This window comes from Henckelia pumila, chromosome 1 (genome assembly GCF_033568475.1).
Source record: "Henckelia pumila isolate YLH828 chromosome 1, ASM3356847v2, whole genome shotgun sequence".
Taxonomy (NCBI): Eukaryota; Viridiplantae; Streptophyta; class Magnoliopsida; order Lamiales; family Gesneriaceae; genus Henckelia; species Henckelia pumila.
The window spans coordinates 1,229,123-1,247,118 of record NC_133120.1 but is presented as its reverse complement, the minus strand read 5'-3'; positions in this window follow the sequence as shown (position 1 = coordinate 1,247,118).

The window sequence follows — 17,996 nt, the reverse complement described above, 5'->3', positions numbered from 1 at the left end:
GAAGTTGGTAACCCTTGATTAGGTGTTGGAGCATGAACTCAACGTGGACTTACTACTTCTGTCTCTTCCTTCTTCGTTTGACGGATTTGTGGTAAATTTCAATATGAACAAGATAGAGGCCTCCCTTGAAGAGATGGTCAATATGCTTGTGACATATGAATCCACATTAAAGAAGGATAAACCGGCTTTCTTGGTGGGCTCCTCTTCTTCTGCAAATAAGGGGCCAAGTACAAAGGGTAAGAAACGTTCTGCCCCACCCAAGAAAATCGAACCCGAGAAGAAGTACAAGACAAAGGCTTCAAACATGGAAAAATCCAAGGATGTTTGCCATTACTGCAAGAAGCCCGGTCATTGGAAGCGTAACTGCAAGGAATATCTAGAGCAGTTGCGAACTGCGAAGGGTATGTTCTATATTGAAATAAATGTTTCACTTAATACTACTTCTTGGGTATTGGATACCGGATGTGGATCTCACATTTGCAATGATTTGCAGGTGATGACAAGAAGTCGCAGGCTTAGGATGGGTGAGACCCAGCTGAGGCTCGGAAATGGTTCCAGAGTTGAAGCAAAAGCCGTGGGAGATGTTTATTTAATTTTGCAGAACGGTTTTAAGTTACTTTTAAGAGATGTTTTATTTGTTCCGGATTTAATTAAAAACATTATTTCTGTTTCTATGCTTGATAGAGATGGTTATTCTTGCAATTTTGTGAATGAGATTTGCAATATTTACAAGAATGAATGTTTAATTGGAAATGGACAACTTGAAAACGATCTATACAACTTAAAACTAAAAGACGTTCCAATAAATTATGTTGATAAACCGGCAACAACAAACAAAAGGAAAATCGATAGCCAAAACCCGGCAAACCTTTGGCACGCTAGACTAGGTCATATTTCCTCAAGGAGGATGAACAAGCTAGTGGGAGAGGGCATGTTTGATATGTCTGATATTAACTCTCTACCTACTTGTGAATCCTGCCTAAAAGAAAAAATGACTAAATCTCCTTTTAAGGGGAAACCTGAGCGTAGTCAAAATCTGTTGGATTTGATCCATACAGATGTTTGTGGTCCATTTAGAGTTGGGACTCAATATGGCCACACCTACTTCATTACCTTTACTAATGATTATTCAAGGTATGGGTATTTATATTTAATGAAATATAAGTCTGAAGCATTTGAAAAGTTCAAAGAATTCAAGGTTGAAGTAGAAAACAAGCTAGGTAAAAGTATTAAAGCACTTCGATCGGATCGAGGTGGAGAATACTTGAGTACCGAGTTTTTGGACTATCTGAAAGAGAATGGGATTCTCTCTCAGTGGACTCCTCCTATTACACCACAGCTGAATGGTGTATCGGAGCGTCGTAATCGAACTTTGTTGGACATGGTTCGATCCATGATGAGCTTCACTGAGCTTCCACCTTCGTTTTGGGGCTATGCGCTTGAAACGGCGGTATTGTTGTTGAACAACGTCCACACTAAAGTAGTGGACAAAACACCATACGAGTTATGGATTGGCAAAGCTCCTAAGTATTCATACTTGAGGATTTGGGGATGTCCTGCTTACGTGAAGCGGACAGTGGGAGATAAGTTGGATAGTAGATCCAGCTTATGTTATTTTGTAGGGTATCCGAAGAATTCAATCGGATATTATTTCTATTATCCTGCTGAAACAAAGGTGTTTGTTTCAAGGAATGCCACCTTCTTGGAGAAGGAGTTCTTATTGGATAAGAAAGGCGAGATGATGGAACTCGAAGAAATTCGAGAAGAACCCGAAATACAAAATAACGATCCTACACCTCAGGAACCATTGCTGGACACGCCTGCACCTAGAAGATCCGAGAGGACTTCTAGACCTCCTATTCGATATGGTCTTCTTCTTGAAGGGGATCAAGATGAACCCGATGTTGGATGTGATCACAGAAACTTCAAGGAAGCAATTTCTGATGTGGATTCAAATTTATGGCTTGAAGCTATGCAGTCGGAAATAGATTCGATGCATACAAACCAAGTTTGGTCTTTAGTAGATCCTCCCGATGGAATTGTTCCAATAGGGTGTAAATGGATCTACAAGAGAAAGCTTGGGCCTGATGGTAAGGTATTGACCTACAAGGCGCGATTGGTGGCAAAAGGTTATACTCAAAGACAAGGAGTTGACTATGATGAAACCTTTTCACCAGTTGCAATGTTCAAGTCCATAAGAATCCTTATTGCCATAGCTGCATGGTATGACTATGAGATATGACAAATGGATGTGAAGACTGCTTTTCTTAATGGAGACATTAAGGAAAAAATCTATATGAAGCAGCCTGAGGGGTTCACATCCATGGGAAGCGAGCATAAGGTATGCAAGCTTCAGAGATCAATTTATGGTCTAAAACAAGCATCAAGAAGTTGGAACCAAAAATTTGATGAAACAATAAAAGATTTTGGTTTCATCAAGAATCCGGAGGAACCATGCGTGTACAAGAAAGTAGTTAAGGATGCTGTGACATTCTTAGTACTTTATGTTGATGACATCCTACTCATTGGAAATGATGTAGGGATGTTGCAGTCAACAAAGATATGGTTATCAGGTAGATTCTCGATGAAGGATTTGGGCGAGGCATCCTATATTCTTGGGATACAGATCTATAGAGATAGATCTAAGAGAATGATAGGACTCACTCAATCAACCTACATCGACACCATATTGAAACGGTTTTTAATGGATGGGTCCAAGAGAGGACATCTACCCATGTGTCATGGAGTTTCTCTATCCAAGTCTATGTGTCCCAAGACTGATGAAGAGATAGAGAAAATGACACATGTACCATATGCATCAGCCATAGGTAGTATCATGTATGGGATGATATCTACCAGACCGGATGTAGCATTTGCTCTGAGTGTCACGAGCAGATATCAAGCTAATCCTGGTCAAATGCATTGGAAAGCCGTGAAGGACATTCTTAAGTACTTACAAAGGACTAAGAATATGTTCATGGTATATGGAGGAAGAGAACTAAAATTGGAAGGCTATACCGACTCTAGCTTCCAAAGTGACGTGGATGACTCGAAGTCAACCTCTGGATTTGTGTTCATGCTCAATGGCGGTGCTGTCTCTTGGAAGAGTTCCAAGCAGGACACCACAGCGGATTCCACCACTGAGGATGAATACATTGCAGCATCAGCTGCTGCTAAAGAGGCCGTTTGAATGAGGAATTTCGTCCAAGAGTTGGGCGTCATTCCTGAAGTTGTTGGTCCAGTCCTGGTGTACTGTGACAACACGGGTGCCGTTGCTCAGGCAAAGGAACCAAGGTCTCATCAAAGATCCAAACACGTACTGAGGAAATACCACATCATCCGGGAGATTGTGGAAAGAGGAGACATCACTGTCGAAAGAGTGGCCTCTGCAGACAATATCGCTGATCCACTTACTAAGCCCTTGCCAGGACCATTATTTGACAAACATCGCGAAGCAATGGGTCTACGTAGTATGACTAGTTGGCTATAGGGAAAGTGGGAGATTGAAAGAGTGGGTGCCCGGTGAGCCAACTTGTGGCTAAGGGCTTTGATGACTCTTTGTATAAACAATCTTTTGTTTAATATAATGTACACTTTTATTAATGGCAATGACTTTATCTTTCTTCATATTGTAATATTGTGATATACTATTGTTGTTTTGATAAAGACCTTGAATATACTATAGTGTAAGTAAGATGTGGTAGAACATGGGGATGTCTATCATGAAACACATCTTATAGTCACTGTATATTCTAAACTGTTCCTAGTCGATTGAGCCGTCCGATAATAAGGATAAGGATCGCTCGAGCTTGAGACTAGCATTTGCGATGCAGAGTACCACGTTTCATTGGTAAGGAACATAGAGATGTTCGAAGCATGCAAATGGATATTCATATGATGAATGATCGAACTACCCTATCCGGACTTTCCAAGTGGTTATCACTTATCGAGTGGATATAGTCCGCGGTTTTGGTTGTACACCATTAGTCCTTACTACTTGAGACATCATTGAGACTCTATATGCTAGTACTGTGCTTTGACTCGTTTACCGACTCTATTGGGGTCATCAGGTGTCGGGATTGGGTGCAGTTACAACACATATAGGAGTCGATGCTTTGTTGTCAAGGATTCACCACATACTTGCGAGTGTGGATATCCTATGCGATCTGAGGAGATATTAGTGTGACGAATCTCTGGCCAGAGTACATGATGTGATTTAAGAAATGGTTTCTTAGTAGCACATGCGATGTCACTATTTGATCTTCAAGATGCATTGCATAGTTATCGAATCTCGAGCGACTCTCGATATACCAATGGTTGTTGATTCGATCGGGATATATGGATGAAGGGACCGTACTGTACGCTAACCAAAATCTACTGGTTCTTGTAGGCACTATCAGTGATACCTAGGGAATCATGGGGCGATGTTGCTAGGCGCTCATACCATGATTCGATGGGCAAGTCGGAAATTGTTGTTCCGAGTCACAAGGAGTTGTGAGCCCACGGCTAGCTGCATCCCTGAACCATTGAGGGTCACACAGTGTAATGGATTTTTAATCCCCGTTGAGATAGTTAAATTTAATGAGTTAAATTTAATGAACGAAGAAGTTGGACTTCTTATTTAAGAGTAGAGGAGTAAGATTTCCTAAAATGACATAGGGATGACCATTTTTGGAAATCGCTGAATTCGGATTCAGAAAAATTTATCTTGACTTTAAAAGGTGCAGAAATGGTTTCTGTGCACATTGGTGAAATCGGTTTATCAATCGGAGTCACGATGAATTTTATATTAATTTCTGAACATGCGGGCTTTTTGTCGGGCTTGAACTTATGACTAATGGGCCCTAAGCTGTTAGTGGCCTGCATTATAAATAAGTTATTGCAGTACAGAAATTAAAGATAACAGGTCACAAGGATTTTTCGAAAACCCTAGTCTATTTTTTTAAAGGTGGCTGCCCCCCCCTCTCTCCCTCTACTCGAGAAAAATCCAGCCAGTGATTTTTAATTACAGTCTGGTTTAACGGATCAAATTCGTTAATCTCTTCGTAGAAAAATTCTGATAGATTTTCTAGTGCAATCTATCAGAGGGATTAAATCTCTGTTCGTGGACCTGATTGAAGAACAGTTCGTCCATCAGTTCCAGGGATATACAACAAGAGCAGAGAAATCTGTTGGTGTCCAAAATCTCGATTCGAGATTAAAGGTAAAAATTTTATAATTGTTATTTAATTTTTACACACACAATTTAATCGTAAAGATTTGATACCCAATATGGAATCGTTCCATATAATAAATTTTTAAACTTCCGCTGCACCGGGTATCAATCTTGTTTGATCTGAAAGCCGCGTTTTCCAACAGTGAGGACCCGCACAAGCACTTAATGGAATTCCATGTGGTATGCACAAGCATGAAACCCCATGGAGTAACAGAGGAACAGATTCAACTGAGGGCCTTTACTTTCTCTTTGAAGAGTGCTGCTAAGGTCTGGCTATACTATTTACCCTCTAGTTCTATCACGAACTGGATAGAGATGAAGAGGTTATTTCAAGAGAAGTACTTTCCAACCTCAAGTGTTGCAACCATCAGGAAATAAATCTATGGATGCAAGCAATTTACAGGGGAATCACTGCACGAGTATTGGGAACGGTTCAAAAAGCTTTGCGCTAGCTGTCCACAACACCAGATAAGTGAAAATCTTTTAATCCAATATTGCAATGAAGGTTTGTTACCTCATGACAGGAGCATGCTAGACGCGACCAGTGGAGGAGTATTTTTAGATAAAGGCATGTGGATTTTGTGCTGTAGTGGGACATGTAACTGACATGTGTCCCACAATTCAAGAGGGATCTACTGAACAGGTCAATGCTACTGGCGGATTTCCTGGACCACCACAACAGAAGTATGATCCTTACTCTAACACATACAATCCAGGTTAGAAGGATCACCCCAATATGAGATATGGAAACCCTCCAGTGAATCAATCGAGTACTCAAGCTTACAGGCCACCATATCATCCTCCACCACAATGTCCTCAAATTCCTGCGCTGATTAGTTTCTAGAAAACATTGTTAATGATCTTGCTACTAATACTATAACTTTTCAACAGGAAACAAAATCAAGTATCCAACACTTGACCACTCAGGTGGGGCAGTTGGCCGCAACAATTAATAGGTTGGAGGCACAAAATTCTAGAAGCTTACCATCGCAAACAGTGGTGAATCCAAAGGAGAATGTGAGTGCAATCACCTTGAGGAGTGGAAGAGAGTTGAAAGTTCGTGAAGAAGTGGTGCAAGAACAGGTAAAGAACGAAGAGGTGGAGGAATCCAAGGTAGATAAGAATGAGCTTAATTAGAAGGAAGCACCGAAAGATAAGTTTCCTCCCCTTTCTGAGTATAAACCTGTAGCCAATTTTCCCTTAGCATTGAAAGAGTCTAGGAAGGATGATGGTATTAAGGGATTATATGAAACTTTTCATAGATGCGAGGTAAATATTCCATTGTTAGATGCTATCAAACAAGTACCTCGTTATGCTAAATTTTTGAAAGAATTATGTACTGCGAAAAGAAAACAAAAGCTGAAGGGGTGATAGAAAGGTGAATTGGGAGAACAAGTTTCAGCTGTTATACAAAGAAAAATACCTGCAAAATGCAAGGATCCAGGTATGTTTTCTATTCCTTGTAAGATAGGAGATATTCAGCTTGATACAGCCATGCTAGACTTAGGGGCGTCAATTAATGACATGCCATATTCTGTTTATGCCTCCTTAAACTTAGGGCCTTTAAATAAAACTGAAATTGTTGTTCAGATGACTGATAAATCTATTATTTTTCCTAGAGGAGTGATAGAGGATGTTCTTGTGCAAGTTGGTAATTTGGTCTTTCCTGCTGATTTTTATGTGCTTGACATGAAAAATAATGATTTGAATAGTCCAATTTTGTGAGGAAGACCATTTTTGAAAACTTCGAAGTCCATCATAGATGTTAATAATTGTACTCTCACTATGGAGTTTGATGGAGAGATTGTTAAGTTTCATATTTTTGATACCCTGAAAATTCCTAGTTGTGAGAGTGTTGTTAATACTATTGATGTCAATGATTACTTGTCACAAGAGAACAAGAAATTTGTGAAGGAGGATAAGTGGAAGGAAGTTATTGCACAACCTGCTAAAATCTCTAATGCTAAAATTTTTCTCTGAATTGCAGGTACCTAAATCTGAGACGAAACTTCCTCCGGATCGATCAAAAGGAATCTCCAAGAAATCAAAGCAGAGGAAGCATGGGACGAAATTAACTGAAAATTTCTCAAGTGGGTGAAGGTGGACAAGAGAACTAGATATAACCCACCTTGAGGAACTGAAGCATACAGTCGGGCCGACGAATGTAAACAGAGGCGCTGCTTGGGAGGCAACCCAAGTGGAGTATTTATTTTCATTCTTAGTTTTTTTTAATTTTTGTTTTGCATTTTTGCTTACATTAGGGACAATATAAGATTTCAAGTATGGGGGAGAGGACTGTAGTAGCCCGTACCCTAATTGAGTAATTAAAGGATTAATTCTAATTAAATAAATTGGGTATCAGACGGATCGAAAGCTCCGAAGGCACGATCAAAAGCTCCGATGAGAAATCGGAGGCACCGATGATATTACGTCATGCATGACGTGTGGCAGGATCGGAAGCTCCGATCAGGACCGGAAGCTCCGATCACCCCTATCCGAAGTCAACAAGTGATATTTTGACACGTGGCAGATCAGGATCTTCGGAAGCTCCGATGGCAGGATCGGATGTTCCGATCGAGGTTCGGACGTTCCGATCGAGGATCGGAAGTTCCGATCATTGTCTATAAATAAAGGGCCGAGGCTTCATTTCCAATTGCCAATTCCGAGTATTTCCCTCTCCTTTCTAGTCTATTCGAGTTGTTCTAGCCTTCCTAGGCTTGACCCGGCGGTCGGCGAGGCGTTCGGAAGTCGTAGCAGAGTTGTGCCCAAGTTCTGGAGGCATCGACATCAAAGGGCTAACGACGGACGAAGGTATAGCTTTTGCTTCCTATAAATATTTAGGAGTATGCTTTAGCTTAGTTAAGGCTTTTAGAGCGCTATAATGATAGTAGTATCATTTGGCAGTGTAGAACAGACTATAGGCGTGGACCTAGAGTTGGTAGAGCTTGCACTGATTTGAGGTACGGAAGTACTGTTTTTGATATCCTGACTGAGTATGCATGTATTATGTGACTGAATGGTTTATATGTCATTGATTTATGCTGCATTCATTTGCATCTTGCTGTATCTCTTTCGAGATGTCTGTTAGTAGGGTTGTACCCTATCCTGTTAGTGGATGGACTTCCATCGATTTGGGTCCGGCGTATCCACAGTTATCTCGGTATGGGAGCCACCTCCTAAAGCGACGGCACAGCGTGCTACATACCAGGGCCCGGTCTGTCTCTGTTATCTGATCCTTGACCTCGAGTTTATAGGGAGTTCACTTTGCATGCATGTATACTCATACTCTCGTATTGAGCGTTTTATGCTCACGTCTCGTACTCTGTGTTTCTGGACACCCTATTCCATGGGGCAGGTTTGCGATTGGACGAGGCTGGTGGATCCAAGAGGGGCTAGGCAGTGGTTGGCCAGCTGGAGCTTCGTCTAGGTTTTATTTCTGTTATTTTGGGTTGATACAGCTATTCGATTTGGTTGTATATTATTCGGATAAATTACAGATTCCTTTCATTGGGATTGTATAATGTTTATGGTTTCCGCAGCTTTATTCTGATATCTGTTTAATTAAGTTAATTGCATGCCTAAGTTTTGTTAAGTAGGTGATCCGGGTAAGGGTCACTACATTTATGGTATCAGAGCATGCAAAAGAATTTTTGGGATTTAGTCTCATCATGAGGTATTTTTGTAGATGGAAAATCGTGACGACCAGAGTTCTCATGGCAGTGTTGGTGGGCGTTGGGGAGATGCCGACCGAGAGCATCGTCGAGAATGGCGTCATCGTCATCATGACGACGAGCGTTTCACTGTGCGTCGATTCTTAGCTATGGGTCCTAAGCCCTTAGTTGAAGGTGAGTCTCCGGAGGATGCGGAGAACTGGTTAGACCGCATGGAGACGACTTTTCAGACTTTCCAATGCATCGAGGAGCAGAAGATGGAGACCCTGGGTTATCTTCTGGATGGACATGCGCGCAGATGGTGGAGGTTTACTTCTGCACCCTTTATTGCGGCGAGAGGAGTGGCCACCTGGACCGAGTTCCGCACAGCTTTCCAAAAGAGGTATTTTCCTCCTGCACTCCGTCACTCGAAGGCAGGCGAGCTACTGAGTTTACGACAGGGAGCCATGTCTATTGATGAGTATCAGCAGAGGTTCTTTGATCTGCTATCCTATTGCCCCGAGATTGCTGATAGCTCAGTGATGAAGTATAATCTCTTCCTTCAGGGCCTTAAACCTGAGATCCATGATCGTGTGGCGGTTGGCGACGACATGTCTTATGAGGGTTTGGTGAGTCGTTGTCACCAGGCGGAGGACAGCATTCGGCAGAACAGGTCTTTCTCTCAGTCGAGACCTGCTAGTTCTTTGGGTCCCCGTGCCCAATCTTTCAAGAAGTCTGGATCTACTTCTTCTTCCTCTGGTTCTGGAGGTGTTGTCCGTTTCGGTAAGAAGGACAAGTGTGATCATTGTGGGAAGAACCATCCATCCGACAAGTGTCGTAGAGCTTATGGAGCTTGTTTCCGTTGTGGAGAGATTGGTCATATCCGGAGAGATTGTCCACTATCTAGGGGAGGAAGTTCTGGATCTGGTTCTCAGGCCACCGTACAGCAGAGGTCGCAGGGACAGTCTGCTGGGAGTTCTCATTTGAGGCCATGAGCTTCTGGCCAGGTGTTTGCCCTGAGACATGATCAGGCTATGGAGGAGAATGAGAAAGCCATCGCAGGTACATTTCTGCTTTATGGTATACCTGCTCTTGTACTTATTGACACTGGTGCATCTCATTCCTTCATTTCTGCACATTTTTTTAAGAGGCATAAGTTACCATGCATTGCACTAGACGTAGTGATGTCTGTTTCTACTACGACGGGCCAATCTACTTTGGCTAAGCGTCTAGTGATGGGTTTCCCTTTAGAGTTTGAAGGGAACATTCTGTTAGCGAATCTCATGGTCCTGAAGATGGACGACTTTGATTGCATTCTGGGAATAGATATGTTGACTACCTATCGAGCTTCAGTGGACTGCTATCAGAGATTAGTACGCTTTCATCCGGAGGGGAGTGAGAGTTGGTTTTTCTATGGTGAGGGAGCGCGACCCCCGATGCCTTTGGTATCAGCTTTGAGAGCCTGTCGAGCTCTAGAGTCTGGCGGGGAAGGCTACCTTATCTATGCAGTTGATTTGTCCACTGAGAGCGTTGGGATAGAGAGTTTTCCTGTTGTGGATAAATTTCCAGATGTATTTCCTGATGAGATTCCGGGTTTTCCTCCTGCTAGGGAAGTCGAGTTTGGCATAGAGTTGATGCCGGGTACTTCACCTATTTCTCGAGCACCATATCATCTGGCTCCGTCAGAGATGCGCGAGTTGAAGAATCAGCTACATGATCTTTTGGACAAGGGATACATTCGTCCTAGTGTATCTCCTTGGGGAGCTCCTGTTCTCTTCGTGGAGAAGAAGGATGGGTCGATGCGGCTGTGCATTGACTATCGGCAGCTGAATCGAGTCACTGTGAAGAACAAGTATCCGTTGCCTCGTATTGATGACTTGTTTGATCAGCTGTAGGGCAGGTCAGTTTACTCCAAGATTGACTTGAGATCTGGGTATCATCAGTTGAGAGTCCGTGATCAGGACGTAGCCAAGACTGCATTCCGTACTCGCTATGGGCATTACGAGTTTCTAGTGATGCCATTTGGTTTGACTAATGCGCCGGCTATATTCATGGATCTGATGAACCGTGTCTTCAGGGAGTGTTTGGACAAGTTTGTCGTGGTCTTCATTGACGACATCTTGGTGTATTCGCATAATACGGAAGAGCATGTTTCTCACTTGCGGTTGGTACTGCAGACTCTTCGAGATGAGAAGTTGTACGCCAAGCTGAGCAAGTGTGAGTTATGGATGGATAGAGTGTTCTTTCTTGGCCATATCATATCCAGGGAGGGGATTTCTGTTGATCCAAGCAAGATTGAAGCGGTACTTAATTGGTCGCGTCCGACGACAGTTGCTGAGATCCGTAGTTTTCTGGGTCTAGCAGGGTATTATCGTCGCTTCATTCTGAACTTCTCTCAACTAGCTCGACCTTTGATGCAGTTTACCCGCAAGGGTGTGGATTTCGAGTGGTCCTCCGAGTGTGAGGAGAATTTCTGTGAGCTTTGACGGCGGTTGACTTCTGCGCCGGTGTTGGCATTATCGTCAGGATCTGGAGGTTATGTAGTATACACGGATGCTTCTCTTCAGGGGTTAGGTTGTGTCCTGACTCAAAATGGGCATGTGATCGCATACGCTTCTAGACAGCTGAAGCTTCACGAGGACAACTATACAGTCCATGATTTGGAGTTAGCAGCCATTGCGTTCGCTTTGAAGATCTGGCGTCATTATCTGTATGGCGAGAAATTTGAGATCTTCACCGACCACAAGAGTCTCAAGTATTTGTTCACTCAGGTTGAGTTGAACATGAGGCAGAGACGTTGGATGGACTTGCTTAAGGATTATGACTGCGAGATAAAGTACCATCCGGGAGCTGCTAATCTCACCGCTGATGCTTTGAGTCGCAAGGTGCGACTATCCGCACTTCAGACTTGTTCGATGTCTAGTGCGATCAGTGACTGTTGTACTTCAGGTTATACCTTCAAGCATAGGAAAGGTATGCAGAGTATCCAGATGTTTGCGATATTATCTGAGCCAGCCTTGTATTCTCGGATCAGAGATGCTCAGATGTCTGATTCGAAGACCCAGCGTTTAGCTTGTCTAGCTGACGAGGGTAGCTCGTCTGGATTTCATTATCAGTCAGATGACTTTTTGTGTTTGTCTGGTAGGCTTGTGATTCCGCTGGATGAAGAGTTGCGAGAGGAGATTTTGTCTCAGGCGCATCGCACTAAGTTGAGTATTCATCCCGGGAGCAACAAGATGTACAAGGATCTACGTACTCGTTTCTGGTGGAAGGGAATGAAACGCAGTGTTTATCAGTTTGTTTTGAGATGTTTGGTGTGTCAATAGGTCAAGGCAGAGCACCGACGACCTGGATGATTGCTTCACAGTCTGCCTATTCCTGAATGGAAATGGGAGTTTATCACAATGGACTTTGTGACCCATTTGCCGTTATCCCCGAGGAACTGTGATGCTATCTGGGTGGTGGTGGACCGACTCACCAAGTCAGCGCATTTCATTGCCTATAGCCGGGAGTACAATGTGGATCGTATGGCTCGGATGTACAATCAGGAGATCGTTCGACTTCATGGAGTGCCTGTGAGCATTGTCAGCGATCGGGACCCCAGGTTCACTTCTAGATTCTGGGGGAGTGTTCAGCGTGCGATGGGTACTACTCTCAGTTTGAGTACTGCCTATCATCCGGAGACTGATGGTCAGTCAGAGCGCACTATTCGTACTTTTGAGGATATGCTTAGAGCGTGCGTCATGGATTTTGGTTCAGCCTGGCAGGATCATTTGCCGTTAATCGAGTTCTCGTACAACAACAACTATCATACTAGTATTGGGATGGCACCTTTTGAGGCATTGTACGGGCGACGTTGTCGTACTCCACTCTTTTGGGAAGAAGTGGGGGAGAGACAGGCTGAGGGACCGGAGTTTATCCAGTAGGCGATAGACATTGTTGATCAGATCAAGAAACGGATTAAGACTGCACAGGACCGTCAGGCCAGCTATGCTAATATCAAGCGTAGGCCTTTACAGTTCGATGTCGGGGAGAAAGTGTTTCTGAGAGTGTCACCTTTCCGCAAGATTCTCAGATTTGGCCTTAAGGGCAAGTTGTCTCCCCGGTTTATCGGTCCGTTTGAGATCTTGGAGAGCATTGGCGATTTGGCTTATCGACTAGCTTTACCACCGCATCTATCCAGTATTCACAACGTGTTTCACGTATCTATGTTGCGACGGTATGTGGCGGATGAATCTCATATTCTGCAGCGGTCTGAGGTTTAGGTGAACAAGGATTTGACCTATGTTGAGAAACCTATTCGTATCCTGGATTATAAGGATAAGGTTTTACGGAACAAAGTCATTCCTTTGGTTTTAGTTCAGTGGCAGCGCCGAGGCACTGAGGAAGCTACTTGGGAGCTTGAGGACAGGATGCGTGAAGACCATCCTGAGCTGTTTTGATTTCATTCTTAAGTTGTATTCAGTTGAAAACTCTGTAAACGTTTGATTTGAATAAAGAATGTTTCTGATTTCTGTATTACATTCGGTACTTAAGATCTGATTTTGAGGACGAAATATCTTAAGTGGGGGAGAATGTAGTAGCCCGTACCCTAATTGAGTAATTAAAGGATTAATGCTAATTAAATAAATTGGGTATCGGACGGATCGGAAGCTCCGAAGGCACGATAGGAAGCTCCGATCAGGATCGGAAGCTCCGATGAGCGATCGGAGGCACCGATGATATTACGTCATGCATGACGTGTGGCAGGATCGGAAGCTCCGATCAGGACCGAAAGCTCCGATCACCCCTATCCGAAGTCAACAAGTGATATTTTGACACGTGGCAGATCAGGATCTTCAGAAGCTCCGATGGCAGGATCGAACGTTCCAATCGAGGTTCGGACGTTCCGATCGAGGATCGGAAGTTTCGATCGTTGTCTATAAATAAAGGGCCGATGCTTCATTTCCAATTGCCAATTCCGAGTATTTCCCTCTCCTTTCTAGTCTATTCAAGTTTTTCTAGCCTTCCTAGGCTTGACCCGACGGTCGGCGAGGCGTTCGGAAGTCGTAGCAGAGTTGTGCCCAAGTTCTGGAGGCATCGACATCAAAGGGCTAACGACGGATGAAGGTATAGCTTTTGCTTCCTATTAATATTTAGGAGTATGCTTTAGCTTAGTTAAGGCTTTTAGAGCGCTATAATGATAGTAGTATCATTTGGCAGTGTAGAACAGACTATAGGCGTGGACCTAGAGTTGGTAGAGCTTGCACTGATTTGAGGTATGGAAGTACTGTTCGAGATATCCTGACTGAGTATGCATGTATTATGTGACTGCATGGTTTATATGTCATTGATTTATGTTGCATTCATTTGCATCTTGCTGTATCTCTTTCGAGATGTTTGTTAGTAGGGTTGTACCCTATCCTGTTAGTGGATGGACTTCCATCGATTTGGGTCCGGCGTATCCACGGTTATCTCGGTATGGGAGCCACCTCCTAAAGAGACGACACAGTTTGCTACATACCAGAGCCCGGTCTGTCTCTGTTATCTGATCCTTGACCTCGAGTTTATAGGGAGTTTACTTTGCATGCATGTATACTCATACTCATTATTGAGCGTTTTATGCTCACGTCTCGTACTCTGTGTTTCTGGACACCCTATTCCATGGGGTAGGTTTGCGATTGGACGAGGCTGGTGGATCCAAGAGGGGCTAGGCAGTGGTTGGCCAGCTGGAGCTTCGTTATGTTTTATTTCTGTTGTTTTGGGTTGACACAGCTATTCGATTTGGTTGTATATTATTCGGATAAATTACAGATTCCTTTCCTTGGGATTGTATAATGTTTATGGTTTCCGGAGCTTTATTCTGATATCTGTTTAATTAAGTTAATTGCATGCCTAAGTTCTGTTTAGTAGATGATCCGGGTAAGGGTCACTACATTTATGGTATCAGAGCATGCAAAAGAATTCTTGGGATTTAGTCTCATCATGAGGTATTTTTGTAGATGGAAAATCGTGACGACTGGAGTTCTCATGGCAGTGTTGGTGGGCGTTGGGGAGATGCCGACCGAGAGCATCGTCGAGAACGGCGTCATCATCATCACGACAACGAGCGTTTCACTGTGCATCGATTCTTAGCTATGGGTCCTAAGCCCTTAGTTGGAGGTGAGTCTCCGAAGGATGCGGAGAACTGGTTAGACCGCATGGATATGACTTTTCAGACTTTCCAATGCACCGAGGAGCAGAAGATGGAGACCCTGGGTTATTTTCTGGATGGACGTGCGCGCAGATGGTGGAGGTTTACTTCTGCACCCTTTATTGCGGCGAGATGAGTGGCCACCTGGGCCGAGTTCCGCACAGCTTTCCAAAAGCGGTATTTTCTTCCTGCACTCCGTCAGTCGAAGGCAGGAGAGCTACTGAGTCTACGACAGGGAGCCATGTCTATTGATGAGTATCAGCAGAGGTTCTTTGATCTGCTATCCTATTGCCCCGAGATTGCTGATAGCTCAGAGATGAAGTATAATCTGTTCCTTCAGGGCCTTAACCCTAAGATCCATGACCGTGTGGCGGTTGGCGACGACATGTCCTATGAGGGTTTGGTGAGCCGTTGCAACCAGGTGGAGGACAGCATTCGGAGGAACAGGTCTTTCTCTCAGTCGAGACCTGCTAGTTCTTTGGGTCCCCGTGCCCAATCTTTCAAGAAGTCTGGATCTACTTCTTCTTCCTCTGGTTCTGGAGGTGTTGTCCGTTTCGGTAAGAAGGACAAGTGTGATCATTGTGGGAAGAACCATCCATCCGAAAAGTGTCGTAGAGCTTCTGGAGCTTGTTTTCGTTGTGGAGAGACTTGTCATATCCGGAGAGATTGTCCACTATCTGGGGGAGGCGGTTCTGGATCTGGTTCTCAGGCCACCGTACAGCAGAGGTCGCAGGGACAGTCTGCTGGGAGTTCTCATTTGAGGCCACGAGCTTTTGGCCAGGTGTTTGCCCTGAGACATGATCAGGCTGTGGAGGAGAATGAGAAAGTCATCGCAGGTACATTTCTGCTTTATGGTATACCTGCTCTTGTACTTATTGACACTGGTGCATCTCATTCCTTCATTTCTGCACGTTTTGTTAAGAGGCATAAGTTACCATGCATTGCACTAGACGTAGTGATGTCTGTTTCTACTCCGACGGGCCAATCTACTTTGGCTAAGCATCTAGTGATGGGTTGCCCTTTAGAGTTTGAAGGGAACATTCTGTTAGCAAATCTCATGGTCTTGAAGATGGACGACTTTGATTGCATTCTGGGAATAGATATGTTGACTACCTATCGAGCTTCAGTGGACTGCTATCAGATATTAGTACGCTTTCATCCGGAGGGGAGTGAGAGTTGGTTTTTCTATGGTGAGGGAGCGCGACCCCCGATGCCTTTGGTATCAGCTTTGAGAGCCTGTCGAGCTCTAGAGTCTGGCGGGGAAGACTACCTTATCTATGCAGTTGATTTGTCCGCTGAGAGCATTGGGATAGAGAGTTTTCCTGTTGTGGATGAATTTCCAGATGTATTTCCTGATGAGATTCCGGGTTTTCCTCCTGCTAGGGAAGTCGAGTTTGGCATAGAGTTGATGTCGGGTACTTCACCTATTTCTCGAGCACCGTATCGTCTGGCTCCGTCAGAGATACGCGAGTTGAAGAATCAGCTACAGGATCTTTTGGACAAGGGATACATTAGTCCTAGTGTATCTCCTTGGGGAGCTCCTGTTCTCTTCGTGAAGAAGAAGGATGGGTCGATGCGGCTGTGCATTGACTATCGGCAGCTGAATCGAGTCACTGTGAAGAACAAGTATCCGTTGCCTCGTATTGATGACTTGTTTGATCAGCTGCAGGGCACGTCAGTTTACTCCAAGATCTGACTTGTGTTGTTGCATGATTGTGAGCGCTTTGATGGTGAAGAAGAACAAGCGCTTGATTGGACGATTGTTTGCACTACTTCTTGTGCAAACACACTACTTGTTTGCACTACTTCTTGTGCAAACGCACTACTTGTTTGCACAAGTGAAGCGCTATTGAAGATGGAAGCTGTGCGTTTGCACTATGGAGGAGATGTAATATGCGCAAGTCATGCGCTGTTGGGGATTATGTGATGCGCATTTGCGCAAGGTTGTGTGCGGATGATTTTTGCTAGAGAAAATATGCCCGCTTGATCGGTCAATCTTTACCGATCGAGCGGTGACAAGAATTGTGAAAACAGTAGGATTGGAAAAACACTCTCGTTCGATCCGCAGACTTCAACCGATCGAGCGAGACGGGCTGCTCGGGAAAAAATCTTTAATTTAGGAATTTTTATTTTTAAGGACTCTAGCCTTAATTAAAATATATATCACGAATTTTAGAGTCTGAAAATCATTCTGAATCAGTTTTGGACGGCGAGAGCTTGGAGAACTCTCTTGGCGGCTAGGTTTCTTCTTTTTTCTTAGATTTAATTTTCTTTCATGAGTTTTTCTAGAAAATTCATAAATATTGTTGGCTAAGTTTTAGTATTTGGTTGAGGAAGACGAACCCTTGATTTTTTTTATTCATGATATTCGAATTTTACATTGTTTAATTCCAAATTGCATATCAAGAGTTATTTTGGATTGATTACCATGCTTGTATGTGAGATTTTAGGATTCATCACCTTAGGATTTTGCTATACAATCTATTGCTAAATTAGAACTCAAATCCGTAATTATTTGAATCATCTAATTTGTGAAGCAACTATGATTAATATTTTATGCTGTTGAATTTGTTAAATCATAGGAAAAACAATTGACTAGATTAAATACAATCGCTGGTATTGTGTTGTCTAAATTCATCAGTTTTACTCATTTGAATGCTACCGTGGATTTAAATCTAATCGCTGGTATTGGGTTAACTTATGGGGTAAGTGTTAACTTAGAACGCTGGTGTCTAGTTAACTAAAATTAAGGTGAAACAAAAATTAAATTTTCAATGATGAATATTCAATTTGAATTAATTATTTTTAGGGAATCGATGATCGAATAAATAATTTCAAGGGTGTAGTCGACCGATACCAAGTCTCGTTAGTTTATTGATCTTTCATATTTTAATTTTTGCATAATAGTTTATAAAATCCAAAAATCCCCTTTTATTATTTTCTGTATTTTCAGAACACT